We start from the raw sequence: 21,981 nt of genomic DNA on the forward strand, positions 1-21,981 counted from the left end.
AATAAATGTGCTGTTCAGAAAATCCCCTGGACCAGTGGAAGATGCTGTATCTCAATGTACTGAAAATCACCCTGTGAAAGCAAACTGCTTCCAGGAGACCCAGAGAAGGGTCTGGTGACTGATGCTGTGCACTGAAGATCCCACCGTCAACCCACAAACAGCTCTCTCTTTTGGCAGGAAGGAACAGGTAAGTTTAGTCCTATAAACATTGTGGGGTTTTTGAAATGGATAATGGTAGAAAACATTTACTAGACTATACCTCTTCCTTTTCCTATCCAGATCTAATACTGGTAATTTGACATTTTCCATCATGTTTCCAAACTCCCTTGGAAATCCAATCTGGCTGCCTAAAAATACCTAGCCTTGCCTACTACGCTGACAAATCAGGCATACCCACTCCTGACCTTCTTGGAGTCTGGTACCTTCCTTCTGTCATATGCATCCTACTTAAATGCTGAGTCCAGTGTGTAGGCGATCATTTATGATGTATACTATTTCAAGGTATTTTAACTGAACTCGTTTGAAAGATGATCAGCCGGATATTTTCCATTGAAAAAAATGCCATTTCTTCAAAATCAACATGTTTCACAGGAAAACATCAGTGGTGCTGAAATAGGTTTAATAGGAAAAAAGTCAAAATATTAAGTTTTGACAGTGTAAAACACTTCCACTAGTCCTAATCTATTGCATGTAATGTTTGTATTGCATTTTATATATACATTTTTCATAGGGTGTTTTGTGACTGGGGGTGTCTGAAAGCAGCAAGGAGTGGCTGATTTTATATATCTGTTGGACAAGTGGTTGCCTGCAAATGCCAGGGACAAATCATAATGACCTAGGAAGTTCCTTTCACTGGTATATCACAGTATGGTATCATAGGGCGCTTTTACACATGCTCCAGGGGTGGTGGAGGCATGACTCTTTAATTGGGGTGGCCTTCAGAACCACTCTAATTAAAGCGCCACTGCATCTCATGTATCAGCATCTCTGCATTAAAAAATGGTGGCAGGAGTGCTTGAACTAAAGTTTGTTAGACTAGCTTTAGTTCAAGCACCCTTCCCCCATTTTTAAGTGTGGGGATGCCAATACATGAGATGCAGGAGGCTGCTGGAGCATGGCAATTGCCACACTCCAGCAGACTCATTTAATTAAGTCTGCTCTGACGTGCTGGCATTCCAGCGCATCGGAGCAGCATCCGTGCTCATGTATAGGCACCCACACTGATGATTTTTACATATATATAGAATTTCAGGGGGAAAAAAAGTAAAACATATTAAACCAAAATAGTACTACTTCAATCCTGATTTAGTCCATAATTTTGTGTGTCAGGAAATTTTGGCTTTTTGTTCTAAATCCTAGTTAGGAAAATATATATGTATGCATATGGAAATGGTTCCTGACTAATGCTAAACGAGTTTTCTTCTCACAGCTCCAAAGGAGGCAGCTTACCCAATCATGAGCCCTCGGGGGCAGATCCAGGGTGCCACTGACGCTAATCCCCTCTTTTGCCCCACTGCTGAATTGGGGGGGGGGGGGGGTGGAGAGGGAAGTGGGAGGAAGGAGAAGAATGAACAGTATTCACCCTCTGGGCTCTAGAGCCCTGTGCAAGCAGGGACTCTGGACAGACCCCATGCCAACCAAGTGGTAAGCTCATATAGCCCATAGCACATCCACTGATCCCACCAGGTGCTATGTTGATATGCAGTTTGAGCTCAGTGGCACCCAAGATAACAGTGAGCAGTTGTGGCTACACCTCTGCTCTGTGCTGTATCTACAGTGAGCTCTACTTACTGCACAGGAGGCACAGCCAAAGTGGGTGTAGCTCAGGGGTGAGCAAAATGCAGCCTGAGGGCCAGATGCAGCCCACCAGGCCAGTCCATCTGGCCTGTGGGGCTCCTAAAAAATTTAGAAAATTAATATTTATCTGCCCCTGGCTGCCTGTCATGCGTCCCTCAATGGCCTGCCAAAACTCAGTAAGCGACCCTCCACCCAAAATAATTGCCCGCCCCTGGTGTAGCTGCACTCCCATCACTGCACTCCTGGCTCTGCCCAGGTGTTTCTACTTGTTCTCTCCACTGTGGTTTGCTAGCTCAGCTGGATAACATGAGAGGAGGGGAAGATTCAGGTCTTCCACTTCCTGGGTGATGTTGTAACCTTAGGTCACTGAAAAAAGGTGGGCCATGGCAGCACCATCAGCAGCTGTGGCTCAGAAATATTGTGCCAGTTACCCGTAGACAAAGGAATGACTTGGGTACCTACATGGGAGTTTCAGTTTGTGAATCCCAGTCTCACATAGGTGCTTTACACAGGGATACAAGTGTGCTCCTACGTCTGGGATTTTAGGCGCACACACTTTTTTTATTTTCTCTTGCCTGTACTAGATATGCATCTGCCTAGTATGCTGAGTGTTGTGATACCCAACCTAAGCTCCTAACTCTTCCCCTTTCAAATTATATAGGGAGCTTAGGCATAACCTAGGTGTGTGGATTTTATTTCCAGGAACAAGGTGCATGTAAGAGGAAGGAATATTTGCCATCATCATATTTACATCTCATTTTGGATCTGACTCTTGGTGACTTGCCCAAGATCACAAGGAAAATCTGTGGCAGAACAGATAATTGAACCCAGATTTCCAAATAACCTGGCTATAGAGATAATGGACAATGGAGTATGGATCTGTTACAGGTGCTTCATATCCCAATGACTGTGCCATGGACATTACAGACAATCTGTGTTTCTTTTGGTGAGCCTCAGAGACAGACAAATCTCATCAAGATTTTTTTTTTTTTTTAAAAGAAAAAAAAGTCCTACAAAGATAGTTCTTTCACATGGCAGTTTTGCCACTGACTTTAAAGGAAGCAAGATTAGACTGCACAGCTATTTTATTCACAGAAGTTTTTAAATATTTAAAACCTATTTACTTGGTTCCACAGCCAAGTCATGAAATTCATCAGGATATAAAAGTATTTGTGGTCTGCTGGGATTTCCGCAAAATGGAAGGCCACCATTACCGATGAATAACTTATTTGTCACATTTGAGTCATAACATTTCACAACCTAATAAAGATAAATGTGCAGTTTTATAAGTTAAATTTACATATGTAAAACTGCATTGTGCACTACTCTGTGTACTATAACACTGTAAGCTGCAGTAGATTTGTGGTAACAACATTAACTACAGTAGATTCAAGAATTACTGTGTAAGGCATTGTATTTTACAGTTTGAGCACCACATTTTTGTTTTTCTTTTACTTCCTTACTGCCACTGTCTGGGTTTATCTGATAGTCTGGGTTTATCTGATAGTCTGGAGGCTAAAACTGTTTTTTGGGGTTTTTTTTCTGTTTGCTACACATATGGATTTTGCCATGTCATGATTTTGTCATGTATTTTGCCACACTGGCCATCTGACTAGCATTGCCTCTGCCCCATTGTTTCCCAAATTCAGAATACTGGCAACATAATATAATTGCATTAATTACATGTTTAGAGATGCTGCTTGCTGGTAATATCCCTGGCGGGGTAGATTTGCAATGAAGTCAACTTTCTACTTTCATGGACATTACTTGTACAGTGCTCCTTTTGTTGGACATGCAGATTGAGATAGACAATCTGGTGAAAATGTTCAAACCCATTCCCCCCACCCCTAAAATCCTACCCTGCTGTAGTATGTTCACCATTCATGCAGGGGTTGGGCCAGATGCTCCATGTGGTCCCTTCCACCTCTATGCTTTTATGATAAGCCATTAGCTCTTCTCATCTATTGTTTTTGTGCAGCTGTAATGTTGATGCCTAGACTCTGTCTTGTGCCAGATCTACATTACGGAAGAGAGGAAGGGAACAGGTGACAGCCACGTAGCGCGACTCCTGTCCAGAAATTAGTAAGATGCACAACTTTTGCTTCCAACAAGAGCCTCTGCCACCTGAAGATTGGAGGAGAGGTACTCTGCTCCATCCTAGCCCAGTCCTTAACATACCTCTAGCGGCAGGACTGGGAGCTAAGCAGAAGCATAAAACCAGCTGGAATAGGTAGATTTCTTCGAAGACCTTTTCAACAACAAGGGAATTCTCTGCTAGGGATATTTTGTTGATATTATCTCTCATTAATCTCCTTAATATCTTCATTGCTGACAACAATATTTATTAAATGTATGGAAATCTTTGCTAAATAGCCTATTTTATGTCAATATAAATCCAGTGGGGGAGGAGGGGAAATCAAACAAACACACCCTTAGGTGTTCAACCAGAAAGTCAGTAAATGTCAAAAGATATTACTGACTCTTTAGTTTAGAAACATACATTGGATTAAATTCTGCTTTGCCGATAGATATCTAACATCCTGATTTAAAAGAGCAGAACTGGGGAGATATTCTTCTTCACCGGTGTAACATGTAGCTCTCCCTTGTGCCCCTCTTGATGCATTCTACTTTGTCCTGCAGAACTGCACAGCCAGCCCATTACTTTAACGAGGAGCACTTACATACACCTCCATTGCATACCAAATAGCATATAGATAACCCACCCTCCTCCAGTAACACAGTGGTTGGAGTACTTGCCTGGAATATAGGAAAACCTTGATTCTAGAGCTCTCTTCAGCCTTGTAACCAGTGCCTGCCTCTAGGGCTGTGCTGAGATGCACCTTGTCTCTCTTGATCCTTTAAGGATCCTCCCCTTTTGTTCATCTGCCATACATTGATGTAAATGTGTAGCGTGAACAGGGGAGGCTGTCCCAGAGATTCTGGAGCTGGGTCTCATGCTAATTGGCACATACTAATCTGTTACGCATTGCCTGAAGGGCTGATTATGTGGCCTCCTTGTCTCCGCTTAGAGCCACATCCAAGTCTCACAGGTGTTCCTGATCTATTCAGTTTTGACCCTCTGTAGGCAATGGGTCCCTGGTTCTTGCCCCATTTGGGCTATGGGTCCCTGGTCCTAGGCCTAGTCCAGTTCTCACCCAGCTCACATCCAGTTTGCCATGCCCCTTCTAGGCTACAGGCCCAGAGGCCCTACCTGGCTGTGGCACTATTCCTTGGCCTGGGCCCCTATTCCTCAGGCCCTGGCCCTACTCCCAGGACAGTTAAGATCTCCACCTTCCCTGGTCCTGAGGCTGCATTACCACAAGCAGTTGGGATGTTTTATCAGAGGTTTCTACTGCTGCCCACTCAGGAGCTTTTCCATCCATGACCCCCAGGGCTAGACTGCCTGTCCAGCTCAAGCCTTGTGTTTATATACTGCAAGCCCAGCCCCTTATTGGTTATGTGGCTCCCTTGTGTGATGGACTCACCTGCTTGACCCCCGCTGTATCCCAAGCCAAGAATTCTTAGTTCTGATTGATGGAGCCCATAAACCAATCAGGGAAGTGTTGGGAGGAGCTTGTGCCACCCTTTCCCTGAAGGGAGGGCATGAGGAGTGCCTGGATCTAATTGGGACCTGCAAACTGCAGATCAGCTGGACTTCAGGGGGTGGATCCCCCTGAGGGAATAAAAGAAGCAGCATGAGCCACATGAGACAGATGTGGTGAGGGATGGCAAGGAGAGAGGAGCTCTGAAGAGATTGTCGTCTGAACCTCGTCTGAATTTCGACGGTGTGCAGATCTACACATGGAAAGCCTGCCCTGGGAGCAGCTCAAGGCTGCTCAGGCCCCACATGGTGCACAGGTCAGTGCACAGAAAGTCAACCCCAAGAGCAGCTCAAGGCTGCTCAAGTTAGTGCCCCCTGCTTGGCTGTAGGCCAGGTAGCCAGAGACCCTCAGTGTGGCTCTGCATTGAACTAAAAGAACCCTGACACCCAGAGCAGGGCTCAGGAAGGGGAAAGACCCCCAGCGTGAGACTGGGGCATGGAGCCAATGAGGGCTTGACTCCTGTAGGAGCTCTCTGGGTGCCCAGCGCAGGGCACAGAGACCCGGAGGGAAGGGCCCCCAGCTCGAGGCTGAGTCTTCAGAAGGCCTGATATGGTGCAGGGACCCATAGGCCAGATCAACAGCCCTCCTCCCCCCCCCCCCACAGAGGAAGGACCATGAGTTAATGGGAACCTGGGTCCCACAAGGGACGTGCTCCCAGGCAAAGGACCCTGAGAGGAGGAGACTCCCCAGGGTAGGAGGAGACTATACCCTAAATATACACTGGGAAGGTTTCTGTGAAACATCCAAGGGGGCTAGGGGGAGAAGACCCTGTCCCATTTGAGGGACCAAGTGGTTGGAACCCAGATAGGGTGCATCTAATATCTTGTATGGTTATGCTTTATGCTTTGTATCAACTGTTATTGTTGGTTTGGTTAGGGTTATAAATGTGTTATATATAGTTGGGTGTTTCAATTCTTTATAATGGGCTCTGTAAGGATGTCTTTATTAGCTAACCCACTTGTGGTATTGACTGTGGTGGCCAGAACCAGAGGGGTTACTATCATGAGCAATAAATATATGCTCTTGGAGACATCCAGGCAATTGTCTAGCAGTTAAGATTAGCTAATGCAAAACTTTCAAGTTTGCAACCCGCAAGTGGAATTTTTTGCAATTTAACCAAAGTATTGAATCTAACTGTTTGCACTGATCATGGGACTGACTGGGCCCCCAAAATAAGCAAAACTACAAGATTAGCTGATTTAACAGGTTTTTTGAAGGTCAGCCACAACAAGATCTGACCACCTAATATAACTAGCACATTCCAAGGAATCCAAGGAATAAGAAACCAGGGGATTGAGCTTGGGCAGAGTAATGCTAATTTCAAACCTCAAAGTAGTGTGGTCTAATTTGCTTATTGGGTGAACCCGAGTTTGCGCTGTAATCTTTCATGATAATTTCTTACACCTTTTAATCCCATAGGGTAACAACTGTAGGGCAAGATTGTGAGTGGCTTTAAAGCCAACAGATTAGCATAAAATAAGGCATAAAGGAACGCGCATGTCAAGTAACCAGTTGGAAGGACGGGACAGAAGGACCATTGCTGTACCAAGCCTGGACCCCGGACTCCCAGTATGAGTGAGGACTGGATCCTGACCAAGGGATCTTCCCAGTGACCCCTCAGACAGCGTTGATTGGGGACGCCTGACTTCGCTGGAACAACTTGGCGCGCACCTGGCGTAGAGGGACTGCCGATATTCTGCCAACCCCACGTGGGAACTCTTTGTCAGTTTGTCTATCTGTTGTTATTAGCTCTTTATTATTGTACTATTTGTTTGTCGCATTAACCTTTGTATTAACTATTGTATGCTAAGCTATAAGTAAATTTGCCTTTACTTCACTCCCGACTTGCCTCCTCGATCCTGAACCCAGCAGCCTAACAGCTGATATACTCACAGCACCTAGCCAGCCTGTGACAATAGACTTGCCAGATTGACTGTCTCAGGATCCACTCCTCTTCTGGGCCTTGGGCAAGGGTACTTACCTGAATGCCTTCCCTGGGGCAGACTACATCATGCTAACAGGCATTTATATGTATATTTATATCTATATCTGTACCCGTATCTACTTTAAAAAGTACTATTTATAAATGTTTGTGACTCAATACATTGTATATAGTCAAGAACTTTTGGTCTGGGTTAACTCTATAGAGGAATGAGGGATATGCCCTAAATTCCAGCATCCCTCTCACAGCACCCCCTCTTGCCTATCCATCCCATCTAATTGAGAATAGGGCACACCTTTGGGTGTACCTGGGTTACACTTCATTGCTCTTTGCTTCACTTGCAGCCTGCTTATCATGCCACCTCCCATCCTTTAAAGTAGCAGGAACACCAGGCTCCCTGCTACAAGCCTCAAGAGACTCATATTCATACATCTGATGCCTTATCAGAGTGTTGTAACCACCAGTCTGTGGTGCAGACATGGCTGAGGGTATCTTCTACTGACCCATCTTAAAGCTTTCCTCTTGGGCAGCCTAGAGAGGGAGTCACAGGGACTGAGGTAGAATAAGTGACAAGAAGGCTTATTCTATCATTTCTTGCCTAATTAGTTGAGGGCTACTCTAATGGGAAGAGCCCTGGGTTATAACCTTTACTCCCAAAACTGATTATGCATTTCCCAATGGCTCTGTAATGCCAAAAAAAAAAAAATGTATGTTATAAATCATGGCATTATCCTGTATAACAAGGGTCTGGATCTTGCCCAATGGAGTTGTAGCAGTGCAAATAAGAGAGGACTCTGGCATGCATAGAACAGGATGATCTGAAAGCAAACAGTTTCCCATTCATTGTTTACTCTGGAGCTCCTGTATAATGAGAGAAATCACAAGAGAAGTGGGATGTTGGGAGAGATTTGACAGTTGAGAGATTCAATTGGTGTTCTGCACAACCAAATGTGATAGCATCAGAGAAGTAAAGAATGATGAGCTTTCTTATGTGTGAGATTTCTTATTTTATGAAAGTGTCACAACCCAAAGTTGTGATTTTGTGTTTTGTGTGTGCTTTGGCACTGCTAAATTATTTTCCCGCTAAATTGCAGCTTCTTTGCACGGTGGAGTTTTCTGCTGCAGAAGAGAACCCCGGTGCAAGGGAGAATTCCCGCCAATTTGTAGCTTTCTTTGCAGTGTGAATTTCTTTTTGCATCTAAGAAATGTTCGGTGCAAAGGGTTCCCACCATTTGTAATAGAATTCAAGTCACATTATTGGCTAGTTCTAAATTATGCACATGTGGCGGCTAGCGATTGGCTTGCTAGCTGTATAAAAGGCTTGGGTGGTTTCTGCCCAAGTTGGAGAACTCCGAGGAGAACCCCGCAAGGGAGGACTCCATGAACACCGGGAGGAGGGATCTTCACGCTGTGTGAAGATCTCTAAGCACTGTGGATCCTTATGGACCCAATGCTTTACTTAAAAGGCAACAGGGGCCTGATCAGCCTCTGGCCTCTCCCCGTCGCTGATAGATTCCTAGATGTATCCCTCCCTGCGCGCAAAAGAAACGGACCCACGGAGCTTCAACAACTCCGTGGGAGAGAGCGAACTTGTCGTAGTCCTCAAGCGAGGATTTAATCGGAGCTGTGGCTGGAAAACTGTCCAGCCTACACCGCGACCATCTTCGGTGTAAGTAAACAATCTTTAAATCAACCACTAAGCATCCGTAACTAATTCTAGCTCGCCCCCGGTTTTCTCCGACCCCGCGTGCCCAGGCTGCTGGCCACAGCCCGCGTGCGCAAGACGGGCCGTGGATCACTCCAGGCCCACACAGAAAGGAATATCCAAAACGTAGAGCTTTGCTACTGAGTCAACCAGGATGTCTTTTCCACTCTCCAAACTAAGGTATGTAGTACTTGGTACTACCTTCTAAAAGGTCTCTCAAGCATAGAGAACTATTGTAATGCACTTGACAGCTTTCTAACTAATGCATCCTGGACATTTATTCCAGCCCCACAGGAAGGAAGTTTCAAGCAGGTGGAGTATCAGGTGAAGAAGCCTGCTTTCTACCTATAGTGCTATTATTTTTTTCCCCGTCTTTCTAGTAATTCAGTATAAAAAAGGCACAAACAATATTGGAGGCAAATGCTCACCCTTCTCCCTAACAGAGCAGCATCTGCCTTCCTCTGGAAGACTTCTCTAGCTTCTTCTCCTTCTTTTTTCCAGGATGATGTCCTTTGTGGCAAGAAGTGGCCAGTGGTGTTCCTCAGGGGTCAGTGCTTGGTCCAGTGCTTTTCAAAATCTTTATCAACAACTTGGATCTGGGGGTGAAGAGCTAACTGGCCAAGTCTGTGGACAACACCAAGTTATGGGGGAGCATGGTCATGCTTGAAGGTAGGCTGCAGATACAGGTGGAAGTAGATAGGCTAACAAGTTGGGCAGATCAGAACCAGATGGCGTTTAATATAGAGAAATGTAAAGTGTTCTATCTGGGGACAAAAAAAATCCCTACAAACCTAAAGGCTTGGCAATGCCAAACTGACCAGGACCATGAAAGAAAGGGACCTGGGTGTAATAATAGACCATAGTATGAATATGAAGAAAAAAAAAAAAGTCAGTCTCACCTCCATCCTCGGCAAAATCTTTGAAAAAATTATCAAGGCTCACATTTGCGAGAGCCTGGCAGGACAAATTATGCGGAGGGAAAACCAGCACGGGTTCGTAGCAGGCAGATCGTGCCTGACTAATCTGGTCTCTTTCTATGACCAGGTTACGAAACGCCTGGACACAGGAGGAGGGGTGGATGACGTGTACTTAGACTTCAGGAAGGCCTTCGATACGGTATCCCACCCCATACTGGTGAACAAGTTAAGAGGCTGTGACTTGGATGACTACACAGTCCGGTGGGTGGCGAATTGGCTAGAGGGTCGCACCCAGAGAGTCATGGTGGATGGGTCGGTTTCGACCTGGAAGGGTGTGGGCAGTGGGGTCCCGCAGGGCTCGGTCCTTGGACCGATACTCTTTAATGTCTTCATGAGCTACTTGGACAAGGGAGTGAAATGTACTCTGTCCAAGTTTGCGGATGACACAAAGCTATGGGGAGAAGTGGACACACCGGAGGGGAGGGAACAGCTGCAGGCAGACCTGGACAAGTTAGACAAGTGGGCAGAAAACAACAGAATGCAGTTCAACAAGGAGAAATGCAAAGTGCTGCACCTAGGGAGGAAAAATGTCCAGCACACCTACAGCCTAGGGAATGACCTGCTGGGTGGCATGGAAGTGGAAAGGGACCTTTGAGTCTTAGTGGACTCCAAGATGAACATGAGTCGGCAGTGTGACGAAGCCATCAGAAAAGCCAATGGCACTTTATCGTGCATCAGCAGATGCATGATGAATAGATCCAAGGAGATGATACTTCCCCTCTATCGGGCACTGGTCAGACCGCAGTTGGAGTACTGCGTGCAATTCTGGGCACCGCACTTCAAGAGGGATGCGAATAAGCTGGAGAGGGTCCAGAGAAGGGCCATTCGTATGGTTAAGGGCTTGCAGACCAAGCCCTATGAGGAGAGACTAGAGAACCTGGACCTTTTCAGCCTCCGCAAGAGAAGGTTGAGAGGCGACCTTGTGGCTGCCTATAAGTTCATCATGGGGGCACAGAAGGGAATTGGTGAAGTTTTATTCACCAAGGCGCCCCCGGGGGTTACAAGAAACAATGGCCACAAGCTAGCAGAGAGCAGATTTAGACTGGACATTAGGAAGAACTTCTTCACAGTTAGAGTGGCCAAGGTCTGGAACGGGCTCCCAAGGGAGGTGGTGCTCTCCCCTACCCTGGGGGTCTTCAAGAGGAGGTTAGATAAGCATCTTGCTCGGGTCATCTAGACCCAGCACTCTTTCCTGCCTATGCAGGGGGTCGGACTCGATGATCTATTGAGGTCCCTTCCGACCCTAACATCTATGAATCCCTATGAAACCTATGAATCTATGAGTCGGCAGTGCAACACTGTAGCCAGCAGGGCAAATAATACCCTGGTGTTCATCAATCGATGCATTTCCAGCAAAACTAGGGAAGAGATTTTTCCATTCTACTCAGCATTGGTGAGACCACAGCTGGAGTACTGCGATCAGTATTGGGCTTTGCACTTCAACAAGGATGTGGTAAAACTTGAGAGTCCAGAGAAGGGCCACTTTTATGATCAGAGACTTTCATGGCAAGCCATACAAGGAAAGGCTGAGAGACCTGGGACTCTTCAGCCTGAAAAAGAAATGGCTGAGAGGGGACTTGATAGCAGTTTACCACTACATCGGAGGTGTATATCAAGGGCTCGGTGAACTACTGTTCACCAGGGCACCCTTGGGGAAAACCAGGAGTAATGGCCATAAAGTCCTGGAAGACCATTTCAGGCTCAACATCAGGAAAAACTTCTTCACAGTTAGGGCATCCAGAGTGTGGAGTAATCTCCTTCCAGAAGTGGTGTAGTTGCCTACCATGGAAATCTTCAAGAGGAGACTGGACAGCCACCTTGCTGGGGTTGTTGACCCCAACTATCTTTTCTGCCTGGTGCAGGGGGCTGGACTCAGTGATCTTCTGAGGTCCCATCCAGCCTCACAATCTATTAATCTAATTTATAGTATGTCATAAAAATCAATATCAATGTTCAGCCCTTGGTTTCTGGTGTCCAGCCAGCTTATAAATTCTTGTCCCCAAACTCACCCTTAAAAGTAATTGGTAGATTTCCCTTGAGCATGAGGATCATGAGGTCAGAAAAGGAGTGGTTGTTCTGTTAAAAATGTGCTCTTACTGATGTATGTGTGACTCACTCCTTAATATCTTTTCCTGTGAGAGTTCATTCTCATACATAGCTGCTTAGTTTCACCCACACAGTTACCATGAGGGTATTTGGTGGACCAGATATATCACATTTTGGGAAAGGCACGTATAGGATTAATAGATTCTGCTGGGTTCAGTTGGGTGGGGAGGGGGAGGGGGTGACAGTGGAGATGTGTTAAGAGGTGAAGCATCTTTTGTTAAGCCAAGATATCAATGTCCCATTTGATATCTGTTTAGCAGGAGTTTGCTACTGATGATGAGTTGGGCAAAGTTAGGGGGTTGTTGGAAAGCAAGAAGCAGAGGGGCTGGAACTATTCATCTCAAAGTCTGATCTTTGTCAGATATAGTTTGTAGTTGTGTGATGATTCTTTTAATCAGTTCCAATGTGAGGTAGTGTGTGGGCCGCGCCCCGATCCCACCTTTGTCGCCATGTGCGGCAGCGATTCTGATCTCATTCCCATCGCCACATGCGAGCCGGGAGCGAGCCGGGCCCGTCTTCGTTGCACACGGGCTGTGGCCGGCAGCCCGGGTAGGCGGGGCTGGAGAGAACCGCGGGGCGGTTTAGCGCACGTGAGTTAGAATTAGTTACGGAGGCGTAATGGTTGATTGAAAAGATTGATTACTTACACCCAAAGATGGTATTGGTGTAGGCTGGACAGGTTTCCAGGCACAGCTCCCGCTTGGATCCTCACTAGAGGAACACAACAAATCGATTGCTCCCATGGAGTTGTTCAGGTTCCGTGGGTCCGGTTAGGTTAGACTCGAAAAGTTTCCCCGGAGTTACTTATGCTCCGTGAGTCCGAAGTTACAGGAAAGGGATACGTCTAGGATTGCTCTTGGCAACGGGGAGAGGCGAGAAGCGAAAGCTCCGTAGGCTCGGTTCCATTGCCTCTCTTGCCTGCTTAGGGGAGGCGCGTTGGGTCCGCGAGGGTCCGTAGCGCTTGGAGATCTTCACACAGAATCTCTCTCGTCCTCCCTCCTCCGACTTGGGCGGAACCTACCCAAGCCTTTTGTACGGCTAGCAAGCCAATCGCTAGCCGCCATGTGTGCCTACATTTGGAATGGGCCAATAATATGGCGCGAATCCTAATACAAATGGCGGGAACTTCTTTACAGTGTGTATCACTATGATGCAAAAGAGATGCACACTGCAAAGAAGCAATAATCTGGCGGGAAATCCCCCGTTGCACCAGAGTTCTCTCTTGCAGCAGAGAACTCTACCATGCAAAGAAAGTGACAAATTGGTGGGAAATAATTTAGCGGTGCTGAAGCGCACACACAAACAAAAATCACAACTTTTGGTTGTGACAGGTAGTAGGTGACCACCAAGCATTTGTGGTCATAAGAGAGTTTCTTTTTGTATTGTAGCAGATTACTGAGAGCTATTTGGATTGCTTTTTCAAAGACGTAGTCTGTTTCTCCACTGCAGTATCCTTATATAAAGGCAGATTTTAGCCTGGCCAGGTAGGCATCACAAATGTTCCTACAAAGCAGATGTAGTAGTATCTGAGGGGCTGACTAGATTTTTTTGAGTGCTTGGAATGATTGCTGCTGGTCTTGAGGACATAAATATCACCACGGCTCCCAAAACCTGTGGGATTTTTGTATAGGATAGTTTGTAGGGTTCAATCCCAGATGTGGATTGTGGTGTCTATAAAGTTGATGTTGGTGTAAGAGTATTCCAGGGAAATATTGATCAAGGGCCAATGGTTATTAAATCTTCGGTTGAAGTCAATAAGTGCATCTGGGTATTCAGGCCAGATGATGAAAATATATATATATATAATACAGGTATAGTGCAGGATTGATGGTTCTATTAGTCTATGCTCCATCAAGGCCTACAGGCAGAGGTCAAATTCCAAGATGGCAGGTCTGGATTGCTTCTGAGCGTGTGTAATCACTCTCCCAAGTCAACCTAGGAATATGAACCTAGGTGCCTAAGCAGTTTGCAACTGCTGAGCAGGTTCAATTTGTGATTTATAGGTCTACATATCAAAGTCCTGTATAGATGCCTACAAGGCCCATTTGGATATGTCCCAATGTTCCTGCCACTAACCTGGAGCAGATGAATTTGTATTTTCACAGATTATTTTCCTATCATCCTTTGTAAATACTTGTTCTCCATTAACTATAGTGTCTTTTGCAACAATTAGCGACTATCACCCAAGAAATCACCAGGACTAATGAAATTCAAAGCAGTGTTGAATGTTTAAATGGAGAACAAAAGCATTCTGCTTTATAACAATTAATGCTTTTCAAAGGCCACGTCCAGAGGAGTGCAGCTGTGTGGCATGTGGCACCAGACCCATCCACGGTGACACACACCAGACGTTCAGGCATTCTCCACACTGCTACCTTGCAGTGTGGGGGTGTTCTTTGATCCTGGGAAATCCCGAGGTCAAAAAAAGCCATGCAGAAACAAATCAGGGTGGCACACATGGCAACAGTGTGTGCCACGCAAAACTGGAGCCATGCTTTGGCTTCTGGCCAGGCTCCCAGCTGCAAGAGCACCATGGCTACACCTTACCCAGCCCCAAGGACTCCAGTAAGGCTGCTGGGGCCAGCTTAATTACTGACCCCAGCCTCCCTTACTCCACACAAGGTAACCTACCACATGCCAGATGGTGTGTAGCAGAGGCATTCCCTGGGGACAATTAGCAGTGGCATACGGTGTACTGCTGCTTCTTGTCCCAGGGAAACAAATGTTGACGCTTGTGTGGATGTGGCCAGAGAAACTTGGAACTCATGCTTCCTGTTTTAAGTCTCTAGGCATTAGGATGTGACATCTAGGTAGGCAAATTTATTTCACTGCTGCCTCCTAAGAAGTTCCTAAACTTTCCTCTGAGCCATCTGATACTGGCCACTATCAAAGACTGGAAAATAAACTGAATGGGTTGGATGTAATATAGCAATCCTCATGTTAAGTAGAATTAGATGAGAATAACACTAGAAGCAATGTTGAAAGAACTATGATTGTTGCAATCCTTCCCATACCTGCAATGAATAGCTATGGGCAACTCTATTAGTTCTGGCTCAGAAAAATTGTATCCATTCTTTTATTTTCAAGTAAAACTATTTCTACCCATATAATTTTAAAGCAAGAAGGGATAGTGATTACAGCGATGCCTTAATGCAATCTGATTGCTAAAACAATACCTATTGAATTGTAATAGAGTTAAAAAGATCTATATCTGCTTTCTCTACCAATTAAAAATTTTTGGTTACACAAGCAATTAATTTTTTAATTATGTTCTGTTTAATATCTTAAACTGAGTCTACTTGAGAGAGATGTTTAGACTTTAATTGAGAGATTTCAAAGTAGCTACAAGTTACAGATCAGCCCACTTATAAATTGTCAATTAGCAAAGATCAGCTAGCATTTTATTGATATCCAAATGACTCTTGAAATGTCAGTAAAATGGTTAAACTTTACTAAATATCTAATCAGTTCATAAAAATTTAATGCATTGCTTTGATTATATTTAATTTTGAATTAATGATGTTGGAGCTAATTTTGTTCACACAGCCATCATTTCAATAATAAATGGACAACAATCATCTTATTTTTAAAGACTTTAGAAAAGAAAACTTGCTACATTAAACTTGTAATCAGTTAGTCTGTTAAGAGAAGAAGCTAAAATAATAAAAAGGGGTTTTGAAAGTAGCATTTATTTATGATGTTATGTGATGTTTGCCTATATCCCCACCAAGGAGTACTTACTATTCTTCTCTACAGTATGTAGAGTCTTCAGCATGCTAAATGGTGAACAAACATGGAGTAAAGCAAGATGGTTGTCCAAAGCATCTATGAAAGCCACCACGAATACAGCAAGCCTGTGCTACCACTGACTATTTAAGGAAGTGGTTTGCAACCTTTACAAGCTGTGGACTAAAACAACCAGGCTCCAGTCTGATGTAGTCTCAGGGCTTCAGCAGCTTATCAGAGGCAAGGCCTTTGTTTGCTCATGCAACAGGGCCAAGCATCTGGGAATTATGCCTGTGACACTGCCATTTTCCTTGCTCCCCACACTCTAGCTGCAATGCAGAGGCGCTCAGCTAGGACTGGGCAGCTGGAAACTGCATCTGTGCTGCCACTGCCCGCCACCCCAACCTGGCTATGGTCAGCCCTGGTGTAGCTCCCTATCAGCTGGAAGTTGCCCGGGGGTGAGGGGAAGGGCAGGGAGAAGCATGGCAGCACGGATACACCTTCCAGCTGCCTAGCCCTGGCACAGCAATGGGCATAACCAAAGCCCTCCAGCTTTGCAGGCCAGAGCCAATGGCCCCAGGGACCAAATCTGACCTGTAAACCATATGTTGCCAATGCTTGCTTTCCTACCAGATAGACAATGCAGTCAGGTTCTGAAACACCACACAGTTCAATGGCTTTCTCTACGACATCTGGCCCCAGTAGGGGAATCCACAGCCCTGCTTTTGGTGCCAAGGTTTCCTGCAGAATGAGTTAGGTGTTTCCAGCATTGGTTCCACAGAAAGACAATACAATAAAACCTCATAAATCCCGCCCCCACCCCATATGCTCTGTGACCAGCTGCCTTTTCAGTTTCAAAAGGCAAAATTTTTCAAATATCCAGCAGGTGCTCAGTCCTGAGTATGCTGGATGTATGAGGTTATACTGCATGATAAAAGTTTTTAATTTTTTTTTTTTATTTTTAAAGAAAAGGACTACGAGGTCATTCTTCCCCTCTCCTTGGATACAACTGGAGGGGAGACGGGTGCTGGTACCCATGTTTTATATAACAACTCAGTGGGAGTGCAAGAGACCTGGCCTCAGTTCTGTTTTCGTGGGAGTGTTGCAAACTGTCAAGCTACAGAATTAGCATAGTAGGGTTATTTCTCAAGTTTATTATCATCATCAGTTTCATCATCCAATGTCTGTCTAATGGAAAACACCTAAACAGCCTGGCAGCACAGACTCAACCCAAGGCTCCCCTTTCCAAGAACAGGCTCCCTCACCACGGGGTTCGGGAAACATGCACCTTCTTGCTTACTCTTCATCTGGCCCTATGAGTTTGACATTTTTTCTGACTAGTGACTGAGCTTTGAAAGAAAGAGTGCCCCTATCCAGACTATTTTGTAGATTAGTGTTTAGGGAACTCACGTGGGAGATGTGAGTTTGAATCCCCTAAGCTGTGGAGAACCTCAACCCCAGGTCTACTGCTGCCTCTGGGAGTACTCTAACCAGTAGGCATTTATGAAAAAAATAGACACCAGCCTTGACACCACCACTGCTGGTCTGGTAAGTCCTGACCATCAGAAGAGGATGATATGCCCTGGATTCAAAGTTAACAGAAGCACTTAATCACGTGCAGCAATGAGTGAGGTACCTACGTTCCAAGATCGCTGGAAGTTCAGTTATCAGCCAGGGCTTACTGTTTCTCTTTGGTTTGTTTAGGTGCCCCCTTGCTCAGTGCCTACATGCCCTGGGCATCCTTTTGAAAACATTTAATTGTATAGGGATCTGGGGTGCTTAAACCTTTCTATTTGGATTCTCCTCTTGGGACGAGACCCCTATTTCGGTTTGAACATTAAATGGAAATACCTGGCCCTTTACTATACCCAGTCTATTGTACACAGAAAGGATGCATATACTGTTGTGAAAGTGGTAGCAGAAACTCCTTAGATAGAAGGAGACTAAAATCAGATACAGACATTAAAGTTCAGAACCATTTCCTGCAGCAGCTGAATATTCAGGGGGAATTTGCAAAGGCATTAGTGGCATTTAGGTCTTTAATTCCCATCAAAAATTAGTGTCAATTAGATACCTCAGAGCCATCTCTGACTTTGAAAATCTTCTTTTTGGCCTTTGGCAGATCACCTGAGAAAAGTCTGTAGATGAAGTGTATTTCAGCTGAACAAGGACAAGCAAATCATAAATTATTTGGTATGTGAGAATATTTAGCAAAGAACCCTGTAAGATCAGAACTTGAAGGAGAAGATGGTGAATGAACAAAAAGAAAAAGAAAAGATTTAAAATATCATTTAAATTTGACAAAAAGTTCTAATTCAGTAGATGTGCAAACCCAAACATTATAGTGTAGAATTACTACCCTGGTTTAATCTGGTGGAAGCAAAATACAGATATTGTTATAGCATTATTTATGCTATAATAATATAGTATAAATAATAATATAGCTGTAATAGCATTTTTCTGCCAACAAAATCAGATCTACTTATTTAAGAGACCAATATGAGATTTGCCTCTTTGATTTTAAAAACTTAGAAAGTTCATAGGATCATGGGATCATAGGAAATTAGGGCCACAAGGGACTTCATGAGGTTATCTGGTCCAGCCCCCTGCACTACGCTGGACTTAATTATCCCTTCCCAGGGTCTAAAGTCTACGTTTCAAGTGTGCTCATGAAATTTTCCAGGGCTATTGTAGATGTAGGGCATCTCTACAAGGTTAAAGTACCGTTCACATAGGAAAGCTGTGGAATAGTACTTTAATCTTGTAAAGATAAAGTACTTATCCAGAATAACATTTAGTCTCAGAATCCTAAGGACACAGAGAACAGGCCTACAGAAAACCCAGGGACTGGTTTGGTTTTGCTATGTCATCTTTGAGAGATTAGAAAAACTCAACTGGTTCTAAACATAGCATTATTAAAACACCCAAAACTTGTGAGAACAGGGGGAGTATGGTTGGATAAAGATACATTATTCCTATTACTCCATACATCTCTCCTTTCTCAGTTCTGAACTCCCTGACTTTTGCAGGCCTAATCTTACAACCCTCTCAATTAATCCTGCATTAATGTTGACAGGGTCTTCTTCTTACACTTAGTTATTTTAAAAGTTAGAGATATTCATTCAACAGAGACCTCTGTATACATAATTAAATTAAGCAATAACATTTAAGAGGCCACGTGTATGTATCTGTGCAAATAAAGATTACTAAGTGATGGTTTTACAAATCTAGACACATCACCCTGGAAGGCACACCTCTTGGGAAAAAAAAAATCACTTTATATTCTCAAATGACAGTTTTCTATCTTTATAACTGCTGTTTTTGGCCACTTAGAATAGTTTGAAATCCTATTCCATGTGCAGTAATGACACGTAAGCATCCGCGTGGCTACTGAACATGTAGTTGGCTGTGTTATTGTCAAACATACATTCAGCTCTGCAGGCACCTACCTTTGGTGAGTGTAAGGCACCCTGGTTGAGTGTAGGGTATTAGATGTCAGAGGAAGAGGAAGCCAGCCTTCTCATGTTTTAGCCCAATATCTAGTGCTTAGGGCTCTTCCCTAAGATGCAGAACACCCAAAGTCTACATTCTCCTTCCCCTAGAGGGGATGTGAATCTGTCTGTCTCTACCCTCCCAGCATGGTGCTGTAGCCATCAAGACACAGTTAGGAGTAACAACATCCATCTTTGAAAAAAAAGGAAAACAGGAGATGGGGGAATCAAGCTACATAAAAAACATTTACCCCACTTAGTCTACAAGCATGTGGCTTACTTTAAGCCACATGATCATAGACCACGAACAGTGTTTATTAGTGCCAGGACCTGTATCTTTACAAGGAAGGGGGTATAGCTCAGTGGTAGAGCATTTGACTGCAGATCAAGAGGTCCCTGGTTCAAATCCAGGTGCCCCCTTGTTTTGGCTCACATTTGCGAGAGCCCGGCAGGACAAATTATGCTAAGGGGAAACCAGCACGGGTTTGTAGCAGGCAGATCGTGCCTGACTAATCTAGTCTCTTTTTATGATGAAACACCTGGTGAACAAATTAAGAGGCTATGACTTGGATGACTACACAGTCCAGTGGGTGGCGAATTGGTTGGAGGGTCACACCCAGAGAGTCGTGGTAGATGGGTCGGTTTCGACCTGGAAGGGCGTGGGCAGTGGAGTCCCGCAGGGCTCGGTCCTTGGACCGATACTCTTTAATGTCTTCATCAGCGACTTGGACGAGGGAGTGAAGTGTACTCTGTCCAAGTTTGCAGATGACACAAAGTTATGGGGAGAAGTGGACATGCCGGAGGGCAGGGAACACCTGCAGGCAGACCTGGACAGGTTGGACAAGTGGGCAGAAAACAACAGAATGAAGTTCAACAAGGAGAAATGCAAAGTGCTGCACCTAGGGAGGAAAAATGTCCAGCACACCTACAGCGTAGGGAATGACCTGCTGGGTGGCACAGAAGTGGAGAGGGACCTTGGAGTCCTAATGGACTCCAAGATGAACATGAGCCGGCAGTGTGACGAAGCCATCAGAAAAGCCAATGGCACTTTATCGTGCATCAGCAGATGCATGACAAATAGGTACAAGGAGGTGATACTTCCCCTCTATCGGGCACTGGTCAGACCGCAGTTGGAGTACTGCGTGCAATTCTGGGAGCCGCACTTCAAGAGGGATGCGGATAACCTGGAGAGGGTCCAGAGAAGGGCCACTCGTATGGTTAAGGGCCTGCAGACCAAGCCCTATGAGGAGAGACTAGAGAACCTGGACCTTTTCAGCCTCCGCAAGAGAAGGTTGAGAGGTGACCTTGTGGCTGCCTATCAGTTCATCACGGGGGCACAGAAGGGAATTGGTGAGGATTTATTCACCAAGGCACCCCCGGGGGTTACAAGAAATAATGGCCACAAGCTAGCAGAGAGCAGATTTAGATTGGACATTAGGAAGAACTTCTTCACAGTTCGAGTGGCCAAGGTCTGGAACGGGCTCCCAAGGGAGGTGGTGCTCTCCCCTACCCTGGGGGTCTTCAAGAGGAGGTTAGACGAGTATCTAGCTGGGGTCATCTAGACCCAGCACTGTTTCCTGCCTATGCAGGGGGTCGGACTCGATGATCTATTGAGGTCCCTTCCGACCCTAACATCTATGAATCTATGAATCTATGGGGTGGCATGGGGTGGGCAGGATCAGGGAGGCTGGTGGCAAAATCAGAGTGGGGTGGTAGGCCGGCGGTGGGGGGTTGTCCTTCTGGGGATAGAGGGGATCAGGGGTCTAAAATTAGCCCATCAGGATCAGGGGAAGGTAGGAAGAGCACAGCCCGAGGGTTGGGGTGAGAGGTTGCGCCTTCCCAACCCTGGGACTGCACTCCAAACATGTGCAAATGTTCACCAGATCGTTTTCTTCTACCATTCGCAGTCTAAGTTAGTTCACCTACCCAAGTGAGCTAATTTAGATTGGGCACACCATTTTTGGCCCAATTTAAGCTCCCCCGCTTTCCTTGAACAACTGCACAGATAAGCATTTAGACCAACTGTATCCAACTGTATTAGACCTGCCTAACCTATACTCTAAGAGATTTGTCTGTCTGACTCAACTATCTGGAAGGTTACTGTAGCACATTATACATCTTTTAAAATATCTTGAGAATGAAGCCATGACTCATAGCAGTCAGCATGGAGTTGCTATGAACAAAGCAAACCAAATCAACATGATTGTCATCTTTGCTTAGGCAACTTCTTTGCTTCATGGATAAGGGGTATGGTGTAGACACAATATGTCTGGATATTTGAAGGCTTTTAACATAGTCCTACATAACATTCTCATCAGTGAGCTGGAAAAATATGGGCTAGATAGATTTATTATTGGATGGGCACATACCATAGTTTCTCATATACAACATGCCATAAAAAATATACAACTTTGTTTTGAAAGGCAGTTTGAAGAAGAAAAGATATTTCTTTGAAGCTAGTTATAGGTATCAGTAAGTAACCTCAGTAGTGGTTTCCGCAGCATAAGCCTCTTCTGGAGCACTGTCTACTACACAACACATTCAGCTTTTCTTTTGTTATTCAGTGACAAAGGCAGAAACTGGTATTACTGTATTTCCTCTCAAATAGCATTTGCCCCAATTTCCCTTGGATGAT

General features: G+C 45.0%; 1 non-coding gene across 1 annotated transcript; it reads left to right on the forward strand.

Moving 5' to 3' along the window:
* Window positions 1-19,694: 19,694 nt before the first annotated feature.
* TRNAC-GCA (transfer RNA cysteine (anticodon GCA)) lies at window positions 19,695-19,766 on the forward strand. Its single transcript has one exon. It is a non-coding gene; the product is annotated as a tRNA-Cys (tRNA).
* Window positions 19,767-21,981: the final 2,215 nt, after the last annotated feature.

Source organism: Alligator mississippiensis, chromosome 2 (assembly GCF_030867095.1).
Source record: "Alligator mississippiensis isolate rAllMis1 chromosome 2, rAllMis1, whole genome shotgun sequence".
Lineage (NCBI taxonomy): Eukaryota > Metazoa > Chordata > Crocodylia > Alligatoridae > Alligator > Alligator mississippiensis.